The 17,585-nt window shown below is 42.5% G+C and overlaps 1 pseudogene; it reads right to left on the bottom strand.

The window, feature by feature from the left end:
* Positions 1-17,023: 17,023 nt before the first annotated feature.
* LOC132421275 (U6 spliceosomal RNA) lies at positions 17,024-17,121 on the bottom strand (annotated as a pseudogene).
* Between the last annotated feature and the right edge of the window lie 464 nt (positions 17,122-17,585).

Raw genomic sequence — 17,585 nt, 5'->3', positions numbered from 1 at the left:
AATTATTAAATGCCTTGTCTATCTTTATCCAAGGAAGAGCGTCCAGGGTCACGGGTACAGAGGCCCTGGGAGCATACAGGTGCATGTATTGGGCCAACCCTGGAAACAAAGTTCTGGGGCCCTAATCTCTGTGCCTAATCTGGGGCTGGTTCGTGATCTGAATGCAGGGTTTGGGAATCCCAAGGGCAACAGATCCTAAAGACCAGGTAGACAGCCACTAACCAAGGGATCAATGGGTAAGTAGTAGAGTCAGGGCAGAAATAGAACAGAAATTCAGGAAAAGGACAAAAAGGAACATCACCTAAAATGAAAATAGCTATCAGTGCCAGGGGCTGGGAACTCTGGGTGTTTTTTGGAATGTTATTCTCTGGAGTTGCATATAATATTTAAATGACTAAAAAAAAAGACAAGCAATGCAATAATATTTTTCATAGTCCTTCTGCTGTCAGTCATGAGAGTGTGTCAGAATCTCCGCAAGGGACCATATCGTCCCGAATCTTCCCACATCTTCGTTCATCTTTGCTTATTTAATCATCATCCCCTCCAGCCCAGTTCTGTGACTAGGGAAGTATCCACTCCAATCCTCAGCGGCTTAAAACAAAATTTATGCTCAGAAACTGCCCTCTGGGCAGGGCTGGGGAGGGAGAGAGTCTGTTTCTGCTTCACTCCCCTTTGGCCTCAGCCTTTTGAAGCTGGGGGCTAGAATCTGAAGGCTTGTTCATCTGCTTGGCAGCTGGGCTGGGAAGACTCAAGAAACTGGAGGCTGGAACACTGGGGGTTCCCCAAACATAGCTACCTCCACGTGGTCTCCAGCACGGTGGCTTCGTGGTGGCCAATTTCTTATATGATGGCTCAGAGCTCCAGAGCTAGTGTCCCGAGAGAGAGACAAGCAGAAACCCAGCCCCGGAAGGCAGAGCATCACTTCTGCTGCATTTTATCATCACAAGCACTTCACAGAGGCTGGTCCGTCTTCAAGAAGAGGGAAATTAGACCTCACCCACTGCGGGGGGCGGGCGGTGGGCGTCAAACAACGTGCAGATAATTTAAAAACCATCCCTCCTCTTTTGTAACTTCGACTTATAAACTCCCACACTTCAGCACCCGTGCCTTCATTGATACGGTCTTTTAGCTTCCAACCTCCCAACTGACCCTTGGTTTCTGGCTTTTCTTCCTCTCTGGGTTGGTATTTTTCAGCCTGCCTCCATCACTGTACTATTTGTTCAGCTTTACCGTCTCTCTCTCCTGTTACGAAGGGTAATTTCTGACAGAAGCACCTATGGGCAGGTGAAGGGATACATCTTGTGACATTTCCTCCCCCTGCAAGTCTCAAGACTGAACAGTTGACAGGGCGAGAATGTCGGTAGCAATCCTACACGAGGTTCTGAAATTATCTAGAAGCTCCTGACCCACCGATCTGGGCCCGGGGCTTGCAGCCTCGGCCCAGGGGGAGATTACAGTGGAGAGCTGCGAACACCCTCAGCTGTTGGTAGGAGTGGGTGACACTTGGACACCCAGGCCCCCACCCCAAGCTTAGAGGAGGTGGGCTTCTATCTATAGAACTAGCTAATCTGTCTCTGCTTGAGGTGATGGAGATACTCAGGGTCCAATTTATTTCACACCAACACGAGCTCTTACCACTTGCATTATTGCTCTAAGGAGACTGAGAAAGATTCCCATCAAGCACATTTAGTGCAAAGAAAGGGCCTCACTGAGTCCAGCTCTCCTGTGGTCAGTGGGCATCACACCTAGATTCCCCCCGTAAACAGAACATAAACAGCCCATTCAAAGTAAGAGCTTGTTAAGAACCCACATGGCTGTAACCAAGGTAGCAGCTGGCTGCAGCCTCAGAATGGAGGTGAAGATTCTGTTATTTCCCTGGGGTTCACAAAACGACCCCTTTACAAGTGCGATCTCCCCATGTGAGAGATTCCATTGTATTTTGAAATTTTTGAAATTTCAGGGCAGACTTTTACAAACAGGCATTAAAAGTAATGCCTGTGCGCCTGGTGGTTTGACAGCAAAGGGTGTATGAAGGCGGACTCTGAGCCATGGTCTTGGGGAGTCTCCCCAGAGAGAGAAAATGGATTTTAAATGTGAAAACAAAAAAGCATCCACGTGGAATGCCTTGAGAGATCCAAATGGAGGAAGAAGTCCTGAGCACAACCAGTTCTCTTTACTGGATGGCCCAAGACAGGAGCCGGTGATCTCCACTGTGGAGATGGGTGTGGTTGGACGTTGTACAAATGTAGTGGACCCGTTTGCCTTGGGCCCTGAGTTGTTGAGGTTTCCTACGCAGACTGTAGGCTAAAAAGTGGCTCATTCATTGATCAACAAAGCCAAGTTTGTGAGCAAGAGATGATTCTGAAAAAGCTGGAGAAGGGGTCCAAACTGATCAGAAATAAACTCGTTAGAGACACACGCAAAGAGGGATTCAGCTCTCTCCCAGTCCACACCCCCCCCCCCCCCCCACCACCAAGCTCTCTTCTTTCCCACCAAACACATGAACATCCACGGTACTCGGGCAAAGGCTGGCGGAATGCAAGCTTGGGGAAGAAAGAACAGAAGGTTGTGGTCTGAAAACGGGCCACAAGCCCTCACTGTAGAGCCAAGGGCATTGAACACAATTGCATTCACCGTGTTTTTATTTTCAAGAAAAAATTAGGGACTCCCCTTCCCCCAGCCCTAAAGCCACTTACTTTCTCAATACAAGAGAACGAGAGCTCTCTCTCATCTGACATCACAGAGGACTTTCAAGCCAGAGGTTCAGTGAGACTTTTCTAACCCGTTGTGTCCAAAGTGGGACCCGTTTCCCAGATTGGAACCCACATGGGACGGGTGGTGGAAATCGCAAGCAGACTGTGCATTAGATCTGTGGCTTTTCTGCTGCATCAGCGTCATGCATGTTATGTTGTCCAGTTCAGGTGACAGGGCTTCTGCCTCGTCTACTCCTTTCCCTGTGGTCCTCCTGTTGGAGCCCATTTGGATGGAGCTCCGAGACCCCACCCACATACTTGTCAGTGGCTCTCCCGAGGAAGGACGTTTACTCGCTCTCTAGCCAGTGACTGGGGAGAGTTTCACACCAGTTTCGAAAAGCTGCCTGGGCCTGGATTCTCTGGGTGCTGACCTTCATACGATGGACCACATGCTCTTAGAACATCGAAACCTGGACTCCTGGCCACCTCTACCCTATGGGACCAGATCGAATGCTGGGTTCTTCTAGCAAATGTTGGTTTCTTCCCTTCTCCAGTGAACAAACAAGGATAGTAAAAAGAAATTACACATGGGAATTTGGGTCTTTTTAGGATCACTCTACCTATCAGAGAATGCCTCCTTTTCAGACAGATCTAATTTAAAGGGAAAGTTTGATTCCCACTGCCACTGTTTGCAGTAGCAGAGAAGAAGGGACACCCTCAGAGAGGCTGGGATGTTTGGGGCTCTGTGTTAAAGTTCTTATGCCCCCCCAATACATTAACAGAAATGGCCAGAAGAGCTTGGATAATGAGTGCCCCATGGGTGTATCGCAACAGCTGTGAGCACGGGTTCCTTTCCCATCTCCTTCCCTACTTCCTTCTCCATCCCTCATGAGGTCTGTGGGACATGGGTACTTGGAGGGGGTGAGTGTATTCTCACTTCCAAGCTCCCGAGGAAAATGGGGGGAGGCTTCTCTTCCGTGCTGGTCTGGTTATTTCAGCTGGGGAGAAATCCATCGGGCTAGAAATAGTATCTCTTGGATTTCTCAAATACCTTTCTTTCAAAGAGCACCTATTCCAGGTCGTTAAGAGCCAGGCTGCCAGCTAATCTCCTGAGGTGGAAGAGGAGGGTTCAGCTGTTCCCTCGACACTCCTCTCATCATTTGATTTTATTTTTGTGGCATTATTCCTTAGCCACTCTGATTTACACCAATTTGGAAGCTTCTCTGTAACTCTGCCAGAAACCGTGGCTTTTACAGCGTCCTCTCCCAAGGTGGAGGGCCATAGCTCCCAGCGCTGGGTTTTCGCTTTCGATGTGCTTCTATCCTCTTTCTAACTTTAAGCAAGAGATTATTAGCTCTGGCCCCTTTACAGGTTTTCTGTTCTCCTCACTGCTGTGCATCTTGGTCCTTCTTACGATAATTTCAGTGGGGTTTGGGGAGACACAGGAGGAGGAAGAAAAAGCCTTGTGCTCAGCCGCCATCTTGAATTGGAACTTGGAAAGTATTTCAAAAAATAAATATTTCTGGGCTCCAATCCCACGCCTTCTGAATCTGAATCACAAGGTGTCCTGCCCAGAAAAAAAATAAGTTTTTTTTTTTTTTTCACAACGGGCCTCTCACCGTTGTGGCCTCTCCCGTTGCAGAGCACAGGCTCCGGACGCACAGGCTCAGCGGCCACGGCTCACGGGCCCAGCCGCTCCGCGGCATGTGGGATCTTCCCGGACCGGGGCACGAACCCGTGTCCCCTGCATCGGCAGGCGGACTCTCAACCACTGCGCCACCAGGGAAGCCCATGTTGCTTTTTTATATATATAAAAAAAATCCCCCTTGGTGGCTCTGAAGCAAGCCCTCTCTGGAACAGTGATTGGAGCTCAGACCCGTTGAAGTCCCAGCTCCCCCCAACCCCCAGCCTGCTCTTTTTCTGCTGTACCAGCCATTCAAACGATTTATATTTCCTTTTTGCCTGCCGTGATATTTCATTGTTTTGCACTTTTGAACATGCTGATCGAATTGCCTGTGTTTCATGTCTCACCTTTTTCACTTAATAAATTCTGTTCATTCTTCATTCTGTCTCTGATGGGAAGCCTTTCTAGGTGCTCTCCTGTCTCCTACGCTGCCTGTCAACAGGACCTGGCATGGAATGGGTACTTGATAAAATGCCGTTGAAATAACATTGAATTATATTAGAATTCAACCAGGTTGAATGAACAGAGTGGAAGAAGAATTTTAGCAAATAACTGAAAATTGTGGGAGACCAAAGACCATCTCTATCCTTCTGGGCTAATTAAAGATGAGAAATTAAATCTCTCTTAAAATATTTAAGAAGACCGTAAAATCTTAAACATGTAAATATTTAAGAAGACTCTAAAATAGTTAAGACTGGAAGAATGTGTACGTTTATTTGTATATTTGCCGTTTCAGCCTCAAAGACTTCTACGTCATCTCTCATTCTCATCCCTGCCTTTAAATCTAATGCAACGCCCCAGCTCAGCGATGAGCCGCCATTCTAGCTCCTGTGACATCAGGCCAGCTGTGTCTTAAAAGACAAGCTAAAGGGAAGTCTATGTGTGGGGAAAAGGTACCACCATCACTGCTGTAACTGTGGTCACTGAAGGCACCGAGATTAGAAGCACAATCCTTTGGATTTTAAACGTGATAAGAAAGACAGAAACAGATTCATATGCCAGCAAAGACACAGCCATGTTCGTTCAGACCTATTTTCAATTGTGTCTCTTGGAAAAAGCTTACTTTCCTGCAGCAAAATTGGAAAGGGTTTGGACTGGAGGAACTCAGGTGAATGAGCGTATATGTTAATTTACTAATTAGCTTCAGGGACTTACATTTTGTCACCCTGAATGCAAAACTCAATGCTTCCCATTGTGCCACATGCTTTCACAAATCAAATCCCACAGACAGGAATAATTTCTCTCTTGGGGGATGAATTTTATAAGCTGTTATATTACCCGCCATGTTTGCGACTAACAGTCTTGGGGTTCTACAAATTGTGTAACTCAGAACTCTTTGGGCCATGGTAGGACTAAGACAGCCAATCAATTCAATTCAAACGTTTACTGAATATAGGAATCTGAGGTCCAGGAAACGTTTACTGAATATAGGAATCTGAGGTCCAGGAGACAGGACTTGTCTTTTCCACTTTTGTTACTGCAGCACGACCTACAGTGCTAGGTAGCTAGCAGGTGACCAAGAAATATTTGTTAAATCACAGATGGATCATAGATGGACAAAGTGGGAAGCTGGTTGAATAATACGCTGCCAGGGTCTGTCCGTGATGAACTCATGGTCTAGAGCAGGGATCATGCACTCAGGTGTCTACAGGGCCTGGAAGGTAGAAATAAATCAGCGAAATGGATTGATAAGAAAAATCGGTGGCCAGAAATATATTCGATCTTTCTCTGTTTTTCCAGATGTGCTGTTGTAAAGTCACAACAGAAATATGTGTAATATAGAATAGCATCAATTTGAGCTTGAAAATTAACATATGCATGTATTTGAATATGTAATTCATTACACATTTCAGTTTATATTTTATGTATTTTTATTTTGTTAACTCATTATACTTTGGATTAGGACATAGAAACCTGACCACGGCTCTTGTTGGGGTTTTTTGTTTTTGGTATTAAGATGACAATGTCAAGTCTTGTGTTCCGTGTTTAACGTTAAGTCCTTTAACGGGCTGTGACATTTAGTTTTATTCAGTTTTATAACGAAAAACAGCTGTTCACAAATGTAGGGATTCTAAATGCAGAAAGATTCTTGCACAGTGATTGTTTTTAAAAGCAATGACTCTTGAAATATTTGCAATATTCTGCTTTTCTAACATCATTGTATTTACTTTTCTTTGGAGTGTAGGACAGTGATTTCCATTTGTAGCTTTTATTCAAATTATGAATTTTACGTCTGAATGTGAACTGAACCACGTTAGTTCATGTTCTAAAGTTTAAAATCAGAATTTTTTTGCTGTTCAGTCCTCAAGTCTATCATTTTGGAAATGTTTCACTTTCATTTCAGGAAATGGATTTCAGGAAGGGAAACTGGGGTATATGTTGGTGAAAGGTGGTGAGGTTATTCTTGAATTATACTAACATGCCTATTTTCCCCCAAAAGCTAATAAAAATCTCTGTCACCATGGCGAAACCAAATCCCTGGCATCCTGCCAGCTCTGAGTCTAATAAACATGAATGGTCTGTAGTTTTAGGCTAGGGGCAGGCAGTATTCATGGTGTTGTGTATATGAAAGTTTTAGTACAAAATTATCTCTGGGTGAATGAGTTAACAAATAGCTAACGACAAAGGCTTTGCACACTGTTACCATCTTGGATTTTAGTACTACAGCAAGTACTAAAATATTAAGCATGACCATTCCAGGAGCCACATTGTAATCCAGTTTACTACTTTGGATGAGTCCACCTTAAAATGTTCAGGACTTTTCTCAATACAGGATAGTAGGTCATGCCCTGATATGTGTACCTATCATAGGCATCACGTCCAGAAGTTTCTATCAAACTTTGGTCTTATCAAATTTCTGACTGGAAGCATGAAGAAATGCAGATCTATTGGGAGATGTTATCTACATTCTCATCTGTAATAGAAAACATCATTAACCATCTATTTTCAAGCAACTCCTCCTGCAAGTTCTCAGCCTTAAGGTCAGCATTCTGGGCACAAGTGTTTCTGGTTAGACTTAGGTTTGTAAATACTCGTCTCTTAGGTTTGTAGATACTCGTCTCTGTCCTGCACTGCTGCTCTCTAGAGATGCTGTTCCAAACCCACTATCTGAGAAAGTTTTGATGCCTGGGCAATTTTGTTTTTCACTTAATATATAAAAGTGTCTCACTTGCAGAATTATTTATTTTACTCACATTATAAATAAGCAAGTTGAAATTTTATTTTTTCATTTCGTTTTTTTAAAAATCATATTTTATTCAGGTAAAGCTTACCCTGCCCCAGGGAAACACAATAAAGGCTGTGACTCACATTTTGCCCTCACTCCTTCATGTCGCGATGGACACTGGTGTGGCCCTATGTGGCCCTGCCTGGTGTGACATGCCCCATTCTCCCGGGATCTGTGAGTATCACAAACTCTCTCTTAATGGTAGTCATCTCCTGATCTGTTGGCCTCACTATACCTGAGCAATAATAAATCCTGTATTTTAAAACAACGTGGTACTAGAAGTAACATGAAGTGATACCAATTCATACATTTGAACTACGTGTACATCCAGTTCTTGAACTGCAGTACTTTTATTTTTATACAAATACAGTTGACCGTTGAACAACATGGGTTTGAACTGTGTGGATTTTTTCTCCATAAATACATACTGCAGTACTATGACATCTGAGGTTGTTGACTCCATGGATACAGAACTGCTGATATGGAGGGCTGACTGTAAATTTACAGACAGATTTTCACCTGCACAAGGGTCAGTGCTGTATTTAATAAGATGTATTTAAATGTCCTAAAATTTAAATTTTAAGATTTCATCTTAACTAATATTGATAATTTTCTTTCTTTCTTTCTTTGGTCACATGGTGCAGCATGCTGAATCTTAGTTCCCCAAACAAGGATTGAACCAGAGCCCCCTGCATTGTGAGGGTGGAGTCCTAACCACTGGACCACTAGGGACGTCTCTTTTTTTTTTTTGCGGTACGCGGGCCTCTCACTGTTGTGGACTCTCAACCACTGCGCCACCAGGGAAGCCCGCACTAGGGAAGTCTCTTAACAAATAATTTTGAATAAATATTTTGATATTGGTTAATTATCACTTATAATTAAAAGAAAATATATAATTTATATATTATATATATAATTAAAAGAAATTTATATATTATTATTTAAATAATATATATAATTATATATATAATTATAATTATATATATAAAATAATATATATGTATTATATATATTATATAATATATTATAATTATATATTATATTATATATAATATAATTATATATATTATATATAATTATATATATAAAATAATATATATAATTATTATTAAAAGAAATTTATATATTATATATATTATATATAATTAAAAGAAAATATATAATTTATATATTTTCAGAAATATATAATTTTTAAAATTTTTTTAAAAAAATGTTTTACATTTCATTTATGCTTTAATGAAAATAAATTTAAATTGTGTATCTCTTCTTTTTTTTTTTTTTTGGCTGTACGTGGGCCTCTCACTGTTGCGGCCTCTCCCTTTGCGGCTCCGGACGCGCAGGCTCAGCGGCCATGGCTCACGGGCCCAGCCGCTCCGCGGCATATGGGATCTTCCCAAACCGGGGCACGATCCCGTGTTCCCTGCATCGGCAGGCGGACTCTCAACCACTGTGCCACTAGGGAAGCCCTAAATTGTGTATCTCTTAAGTAAAAATATGTTTTACCTTTAATCCTTTAGATCATTACTGTCAATAACAAATTATGTGACTTTTGATTATAACAACATAAATAATGATTTCACTGAAATAAAGCCAACAAAATAAGCTAAATGGAAAAATACAAAATAATTTATAATTATTTATATCTTTATTTTATCACTCATTCAAGCATCCTTGGTCCATCCGCAGTACACCCACATGTGTGCAGTAACAATCAAATTTAGTTTTCATTGGTATTTTGATGACTTTCCATCAGATAGAGACCTTAGCTCTACCCATATTTTCAATTTTGTCATTAGGAAGGTGTATTTGTTAAAGTAGGAATATAAAACATATATTCCTCAATAGTTTGCTTAACTTATGGCCTTTAAATATTTAAGTGTGTGGTACACGGGCCTGTACTGGTATTCCTGCCTTGGCCCTACACTGTCAGCAGCAGGCTAGCAGACATACTGACTTCCTGTTTCTCAAAATGACAAGCCTCCTCCAGCCATGTCCTCTCGCAGGAAACTTCTTTCTCTGAGGTCTTCTCACAGCGGCCCCTGGGTCACTCATCTGAGCTTCAATGTCACCTCCAAGGGACGCTCTTCCCTGGATAAAGGCTCTATAGGATTCCCTTGTTTTATTTTCCTTGTGTCTCGTATCACCACCAGATATTTCCTAATCTATACCTTTGTTCATTTTCTGTCTTCTATCACTAGACCCTAGACAAATTAAATCAGAATCTTTGACGTCAGGCTCAGTTTGGGTATTTTTCTTAAAGCTTTCTTATATGAAGGCAGGGTTGAAAACCACTGCCCCGGGGCTACCCTTGGTTGTATGCTCAAGGAAACATAAACAGGAATGGTCAGAAAGGCCTGTTTGCAATAGCAAAAAAAAAAAAAAAAAAGTAACTAAAATGTATGGCGCCGGGAAAATGGAGATGTAAGTTATGGCATATTCATAAGGTACAATAAATACTACTCATCAGTTAAAATAAATTTCTTTGAGCTACATAAATCAACGTGGATAAATGCCTCCAAACACAAGTATGAAAAGCAAGTTAGGGAAAAATATGTATGGTACAGTAGTATTTATTTAAAAAGCTAAAAAATGATGCAAAACAATGCCTAATTGATGGATACGTACATCTGCAAGTAAATTTAATTTTTAAAAAATTCCTAGGACGATTAACATCAATTTTGTGAAAGTGATTATTTCTTGAAAAGGGGGGTGGGTACAAGGACTAGGGAAGGAGAAGCAGGAGCTTCACCTCTTATTCTAAAGGCTTTACTTAAATGTTCCATTTAACAGAGCTCATTCACTAGGCTTTTCTGTGTCCTTGATATCTTTTGTAATAAGCAAGAGATGACAATTTTACAGTATTTTTGGAAGCACTATCAGAACTTCGTGATCATTTTGGTCAGTTCTCTGGGCTCTCCAGTTTTGTGGCAAATATTGTCATAACTTGCTTCTAACTCTTCATCAATTCAGACTAACGTAGAAAATTTGAGAGCCATCTGGGGCTTCACAGCATTGTAATCAAGAAATTTTGCCCCTGCCATTTGGGGTACTATGGAATCCTACTTAAATTCTTCCATTCTCAGAAAAGTTCTAAATACTGTTTTAATCCCTGTGCTCAAGGCTCCTCTGTTCATTCATTTGCTTATTTATTGAGTGAGTATTTGTTGCACATGTTTACAAAGCGAGGGCGTGGGTAGAATTCTGTTCTGTCCGGAGCCTCTTCTGCCTTGGGTCTAAAATTAAAATATTACTTTCGTTGTGTGTACGGCAGGTGCTTCTCAAATAACTTAAAAACTGTCACAATTAGAATAGCTTTCATTTCTATAGCAATATATTTCATATATTCTCACCCATGTCATGATATGTGATTTAAGTTCCTCAAAGGTCCCCACAGAGCAAAATTCACTAACAGAACAGTCTAAACAGAAAGACCCAGGGCTTGTGCAGACTGACAGGATGTGGCTGCGGGCGGTTATTCCTGCTCTGGAGGCGCAGCTCTGGCTGTATTGAATCTCCAGAGAACCTTAGAGATTTGCTATGATTTATAACAGTTTAAGTTTCTCGAGGACACAGATTATGTCTCCCCCCTTGTCCACATATCCGTCATTGGTCCATGCCGCTTTCCAGGTTTTTATTTAATAATAAATAACTTCCCTTTCCTATTGCTGGGTACTTGGTATCATCCCCTCGACTTAAACCATTAACATTAACTCATAATAAACTATACGAGTACAAATTAGATAGAGCCTGTGAAGTTACAGCTTTATGAGGAGCGAGGGATGCTGCACGTCAAAGACTTCTTTTTTCTTCACGTGTGAAAGAAACAAAACTTTTCAGGATTCAATTGGCTGGAGGGAAATGTCATGCCAGCATGTGCAAAATGACGGGGGGACAGCTGGCTGGAAAGGCATACATCAGAAACCAGCCTCACCTCCCTGCTGTGGAAATTGACACCAGGATGTGTATAAACAGCGCTCTCTGTTCCCCGGTGCTGGCAGGAAGAGCAGTGGGTATTTAAATGAAAGCCACCACTGTGTACAGCTCGGAGGCAGGCTCAATGGTTTCCTTATAGAAGGCCTGAAAACAGGGGTCCCATGGGCAGGGCGCGCTGTGACAATGTCATGTTTGCTGGGGGGACGGGGACCCTTTGGGGCTCAGGGCAGAGAGGGCTCCAGTGTAATGGCTCCGTGAAAACATACAGGCTCCAGTTACCCAGCAGAAGTGACTAAAGGTAACCCAGATGCTCAGACCAGCGTACGAGCCAGCCTGAGGTCCTTCACATCCTTGAGCTTTCTGCTTCTTCGGTTTGGAGAGTCGGGGGAGGCCACCCCAGATGGAGGTTCACAGCCTATTCCAAACTGCGTTTTTAATTGTGATGTCTGAGTTCAGCTACATCCCATAACCACTCCTCGAAGCCCCAGGAGATCTTATTTTTCCATAAGCAACATGGAGTCTCCCCCGATTTCCAGCCCTTGGACTTGGTTCTCTTTGAAGAATGAGGCTGTAGCTCACCCATCCTGCACTTCCCTATAACCCTGTGCCAGATGCAGTTAGAGTCAGTGCTCAGTTAACATTCAATAAATAAACAGCCTTTTCAATTCTCCGCCTGCGACCCGCCTCTCCGCAACAGCAGTGATGTCCCAGAAGAGGGCGGCCCCCTAGGTGGGCTCTGGAAGAGCTCTGTCTTAGGTGTATTGATTGGCTCAGTTTATAAGCACATTGACTTCAGGGAATGGGAAGAATAAACTTCAGGAGACAAGTCAGGGGAGGGCACAGCATGTCATCGTTCCGGGCAGCTCATTGGTTCAAATGCAACCCCAGCAAATCCAACACACGTGACACCAAATCTGGGACTGATCAAAAGTTGGCAATAACCCCATGCCACACTGGATAGCATACAGAAGCGCAGGCTCATTTGTTTTCAGGTGACTACGGAACAAAGCAGGGGAGTGTCACTTCCCCCACGCTGCTGGGGGCTGCTTAGGGAGCTGCCTCTTTCTGTGAATCTGCAGTAGTTCCGTGTCAGGATGTTGGTCCCTCATCTGCTGTGCGAAGGAATGAAGGCCCTGGACGAGGTGACGGCACATGGATGTTCTGTGGCTGAAATCTGTCCTTCCCCGAGCTGCTCGTTCAAGACCACAGAGAGGGGACCCAGGCTGGGTGCGTCCACCTCGGACCTCTTTCTCCGGCCTGTAGCCACACACTCTCCCTCACGCATCCATTTAATCTCTGTCGTGGCAACTACGGAACAAAAGCAACTGTTTGCTCTGCTGACCTCACGTCTTGCGGCCTGTCGACCTAGGTACAGCTTGCTGGGCTCTGGGGCAAAACGTTTATGTTTGATGAACTCAGTTTTAAAGCTTGTCATCCATGGAGGAACTGAAGCTCCTGGACTTACCTGCCAAGTCAGTAGCCTCTGACCAATAGTATAGCTTCTATCTAGTCTGGCAACAAGAAGAAAGCAATTTTAGATGAGATTTTTATTTGGTATGATTCAAACTCCAGGTTGTTGCTCTCAGGAGTCAGAATCATCCCACAGGAGTGCTTTTAAGTGATGTTATTCAAGGAAAAGGACCCAATCTACATTCCGATTCCAACCAATTATGTCTTAACTCAGTTTATTTTCTTAGGTTTTAAATACTTTTCTATTAAAAAAGACTTTAAAAGTGTAGTTCTATGATGATTCAAAGGACTGCCGCTGCGCCTTCAGCAAAAAGAAAACACACAGAATACATTTAAATGAATTACAAAGTGTATTATACTCTGCAAATCAGCATTAAAATGCACATTAATTTTTGCAGCTCTTAAATACTTCAGTTGCCGAGGAACTGCCTCCATCCTATAATTGAAATAGCTCTTCAGATGCAATTTAGTTGCTGATTGGTTTTTAAGTATTTTAAAAAGCTAACAGCTCAGATGGAAAAGGAGGGTATACCCTTGAGTTATAAGTAGGAGCACAGATGTCATCATGGGTGGACCCATCAGGCCACTGCCAACCGCGATGATTTTCTCCAGAGAAGGGGTGTTCTACCCTGAAGGCTGGCACACCGTCCACTGTTCAGGAGACCCTAGAGCTGGCTCGACATCAAATCGAAGACCTCAGTTGGGAGGGAGTTATGACCCTTTGAGTGAATTAACCAGGTCTCTTTTCCACTCTGCTCCTTATCTACACATTCCATACTTTCTCCTCTTGCCTTTTGTTACCCCTGGCTTTTTGTCAGTTTCAAGAAATGTCAAGTAGGAAAAGAAGAGGCAAAACAAAAAAGCAAGTCCACTTTGCTATTCACCGTCAGATGAATATCTACAGGTGTAAGTGGGAAGAGGTTTCAACCAAATGTCCACATCAGGCATCGGAATGCTTTGTGGATTTTATGTTATGGGCTATGTCCTGCAGCAAAAGGATATTGCAAGGTGGCCGTGTCCCCATAGCAACGCTCAATAACTTTAAGATTAAAAAGATAATCTAGGGATGCTTAGCCGTGTGTCTGCCTCTTTGATATTAATAAAGTCATTTTGAACTCACTGCTGGGAATAACAGTATGTGTTGGAGAAAACATGGGAGATAACAATTAGTTCCACAAATCTCACAGCAACTGAGGGTCCATGGTCAGGTCACCTAAATTCTTCGTTTCTTAACTTTCTTCCATGACAAACAGTATTAATGATATGCTAATTAATTTACTTATTAATATATTAGTGAGATATTGTTGGAATGTTCTAAAGTTGACATGTAAAGTAACAATGCTTGGAAACTGCAAATTGCTATGTGAACACAGAGTGAATTACTGTTAGGGAATTCTGAATGGAGAGTTGGGTGAGGACTCTAGTGAGCTCGCCAGAAGGGAACCCTCAAAAGCCTTCAAATCGTTTCGTGCACTGTATCGAATCAGACGATTTGTAGGCAGTAAAAGATTCAGATTCAAAGACAGGTTAACTGTGGTCTGTGGATTCTGTCTCTCTGTTGAGGATCCATCCAAAGGATGAGTAGGTAAAGTTTAGGTTATGGAAAAATCTACTCTTTTTAAAATTAATTAATTTCTTTAATTGAAATATAGTTGATTTACAATATTATATGAGTTGCAGGTATACAGCCTAGTGATTCAGTATCTGTACAGATTATACTCCATTATAATCTGTTTGTAATGGCTATAATTCCCTGTGTTGTACATTAGATCCTGTTACTTATCTATTTTATACATAATAGTTTGTACCTCTTAATCCCTTACCCCTATCTTGCCCCTCCCCCCTTCCCTCTCCCCACTGGAAACCACTGGTTTGTCCTCTATATCTGCAAGTCTGTTTCTCTTTTGCCACACACATTGGTTTTTTATTTTTAGATTCACATATAAGTGGTATCGGTAATTGTCTTTCTCTGCCTGACTTATTTCACTAAGCATAGTACCCTCTAGGCCTATCCATGTTGCCGCAACGGCAGGATTTCATTCTGAAAAAATCTACTCTTCGTACTTTCTTTTTACCTACAGCATGTGAGGAGAAAAAGGGATGGAGATAGAGAAAGAGCTTGGCTGATAACAAAAGTAATAATGACAACATCTAACTACCGTTCCTTGTGTAGCTGAACTGAATGCCCAGCAATTAGCTCCCTATTTTATATTCATTGTAATCTTCATAAAACCCCATGAAGTAGATACTATAAATATCTCTTTTTATAAACGAGGACACTGCAGCCTAAAGAGGGTAAGCGTTGCTCTCAATCTCATACAAGAAGTGGTAGCAACATATCTATTCTAACGTGACTTTTTTAAACTTAAAGTACATTATGTATAACTGTACAGATTGTTAAGAAGTCACTGCAAAATATATCTCACTATGTGTCACTCACATGAACTCTAGTCTGTCCTGAAAGCCACGGGTTGTTAAGAAAATTCATTCAAGTGTGAAGAAGAGTAGAGAGAAGAGATTTCAGGTGATAGAGTTTTCTTTTTTTCTGATTGTGATACGTCTTACCATGTCTAGTTTATTCGTCTTATGAAAAACTTAACACAAAGAAAAAGGTGTCCTACATCTGTTAAGAGAAAAAGAAACTCACCACTGACCGAGGAGCTCAAGAAGAGATGCAGAATGGATCACCTTCAAGTACCATGATGATTTAATTCTCTTCAATAGATCATTCTTTTTTATTTTTTTTAATTAAAAAAGATTTTTTTGGCAGTGCCACGCAGCTTGTGGGGTCTTAGTTCCCCCACCAGGGATCGAACCCCGGGCCCTGGCAGTGAAAGCACTGAGTCCTAACCACTGCCAAGGAATTCCCTAGATCATTATTTAAATTATACTGTCAAAATCTAAATAAAATATGCAGACTCCAGAGCACCTCTTCCATAAAAATCTCAATGGAAGTTGAAAAAACAAAGCACATCATGGTCTATTTTCTTTGAAAATATACTGATGGCATTTGGAGGATGAAGATTGAGCAATGCCCCCAAGAGCTCCCCTCTTTAGCCGAAAGTCTCTCAATCAGAGTGTTTTCGCTTTCCTCATTATGCAGGGTTTGTACGCTTAAAAAATAAACCTACCAAAAAAAAAAAATCCAAGAGATAAAATGGTAGGTATGCAGAAAGGGTAGGGAGATGAAGAGGCTGTGGGATCTTTCTAGAAAGCACATCTTTCCTTCTGTGATGGAAAATCAAAACCCCTTGTTAGACACATGCCAATATGTACACGGTGTGGGGTAATGTACACTGCTGTCACTGGCGTTGAACATTGGCGCCCTCCTTTTTGATCTACACCATATATTGTCTGCAGCTATCAAGAGATTCAACTACAAGAGACACTGGAATCCTGAAGAGCCTCAAGGAGCTGCCCTTCACGTCCTGTCCCTCCTCGGAGCCAGCGGAGGAAAGGGGCGGACATCAAGGTGGGGCAGACGGAAGTCAAGGGCGAAAGTGACCAGCCCAGCAGAGGGAACGGCCAGGGAGGACTCAGAAGTGACATGCGGTCAAGGGTCTGAGTTCAGAGAATTCCAGAAAGTCTATTTTCTATTCATGATAGGACATTCATGGTTGTGAATAACACAGTTTGAAAGGTTTAAAACTCAGTGTGTCATTGTGCTGAAACAGATCTGTGCTGCGAGATTGCCAAGCTGGCATTAAAAAGAGGGAGGGGAGAAAAAGGAGGAAAGAAAGAGGAGGGGAAAAAAGTGCCCACACCATGCAGGCCCAGATGAAGTAAACCCTAGACCTGCCTGCTGCTGTATCCAGATGTTTCCAAGGAAGGTGGATCGCTCTTAATTGCACCTGAGACATACTAGGAATTTGGCTTTTTGGAAATCCAGGAAATTTCTTATCTTCCTATCAGTGGTTCCCTAACTGGATGGCAGACTAGGACCCCCTAGCGGTCTCTTCAAAATGACCTGATGCCTGGGCCCACCCCTAGAGATTCTGATTTTTTTTTTAAATTATTAAAAATATGGGATGCTTCATGAATTTGCCCATCATCCTTGGGCAGAGGCCGTGCTAATCTTTGTACTGTGTCAGTTTTCGTATATGTGCTGCCGAAACTAGTGTGAGAGTCAATTTGTTTGGGGCTAGTACTATTTTTTTTTTAATTCTTCTTCTTCTAAAATTCCTCCGTCAAGTCTAATGTGCAGCCAATGTTGAGAAATGCTGTTATGGAATTGCAAACATCTTTTTAAAAACTGCCTTGGGGCTTCCCTGGTGGCGCAGTGGTTGAGAGTCCGCCTGCCGATGCAGGGGACAAGGGTTCGTGACCCGGTCCGGGAAGATCCCACATGCCGCGGAGCGGCTGGGCCCGTGAGCCATGGCCGCTGAGCCTGCGCGTCCGGAGCCTGTGCTCCGCAACGGGAGAGGCCGCAACAGTGAGAGGCCCGTGTACCGCAAAAACAAACAAACAAACAAACAAAAAAACCTGCCTTGATCGCCTTCTCTTTGGCAGATGTTTTAGCACTTTGCTAATTGTAAGTGGAATGTCAAATCCTCCCTTCATGAGTTGGAGTTCCCCATGG

The sequence above is a fragment of the Delphinus delphis genome, chromosome 2, assembly GCF_949987515.2.
Source record: "Delphinus delphis chromosome 2, mDelDel1.2, whole genome shotgun sequence".
NCBI lineage: Eukaryota > Metazoa > Chordata > Mammalia > Artiodactyla > Delphinidae > Delphinus > Delphinus delphis.
This window is presented reverse-complemented; position numbering and strand designations above follow the sequence as displayed.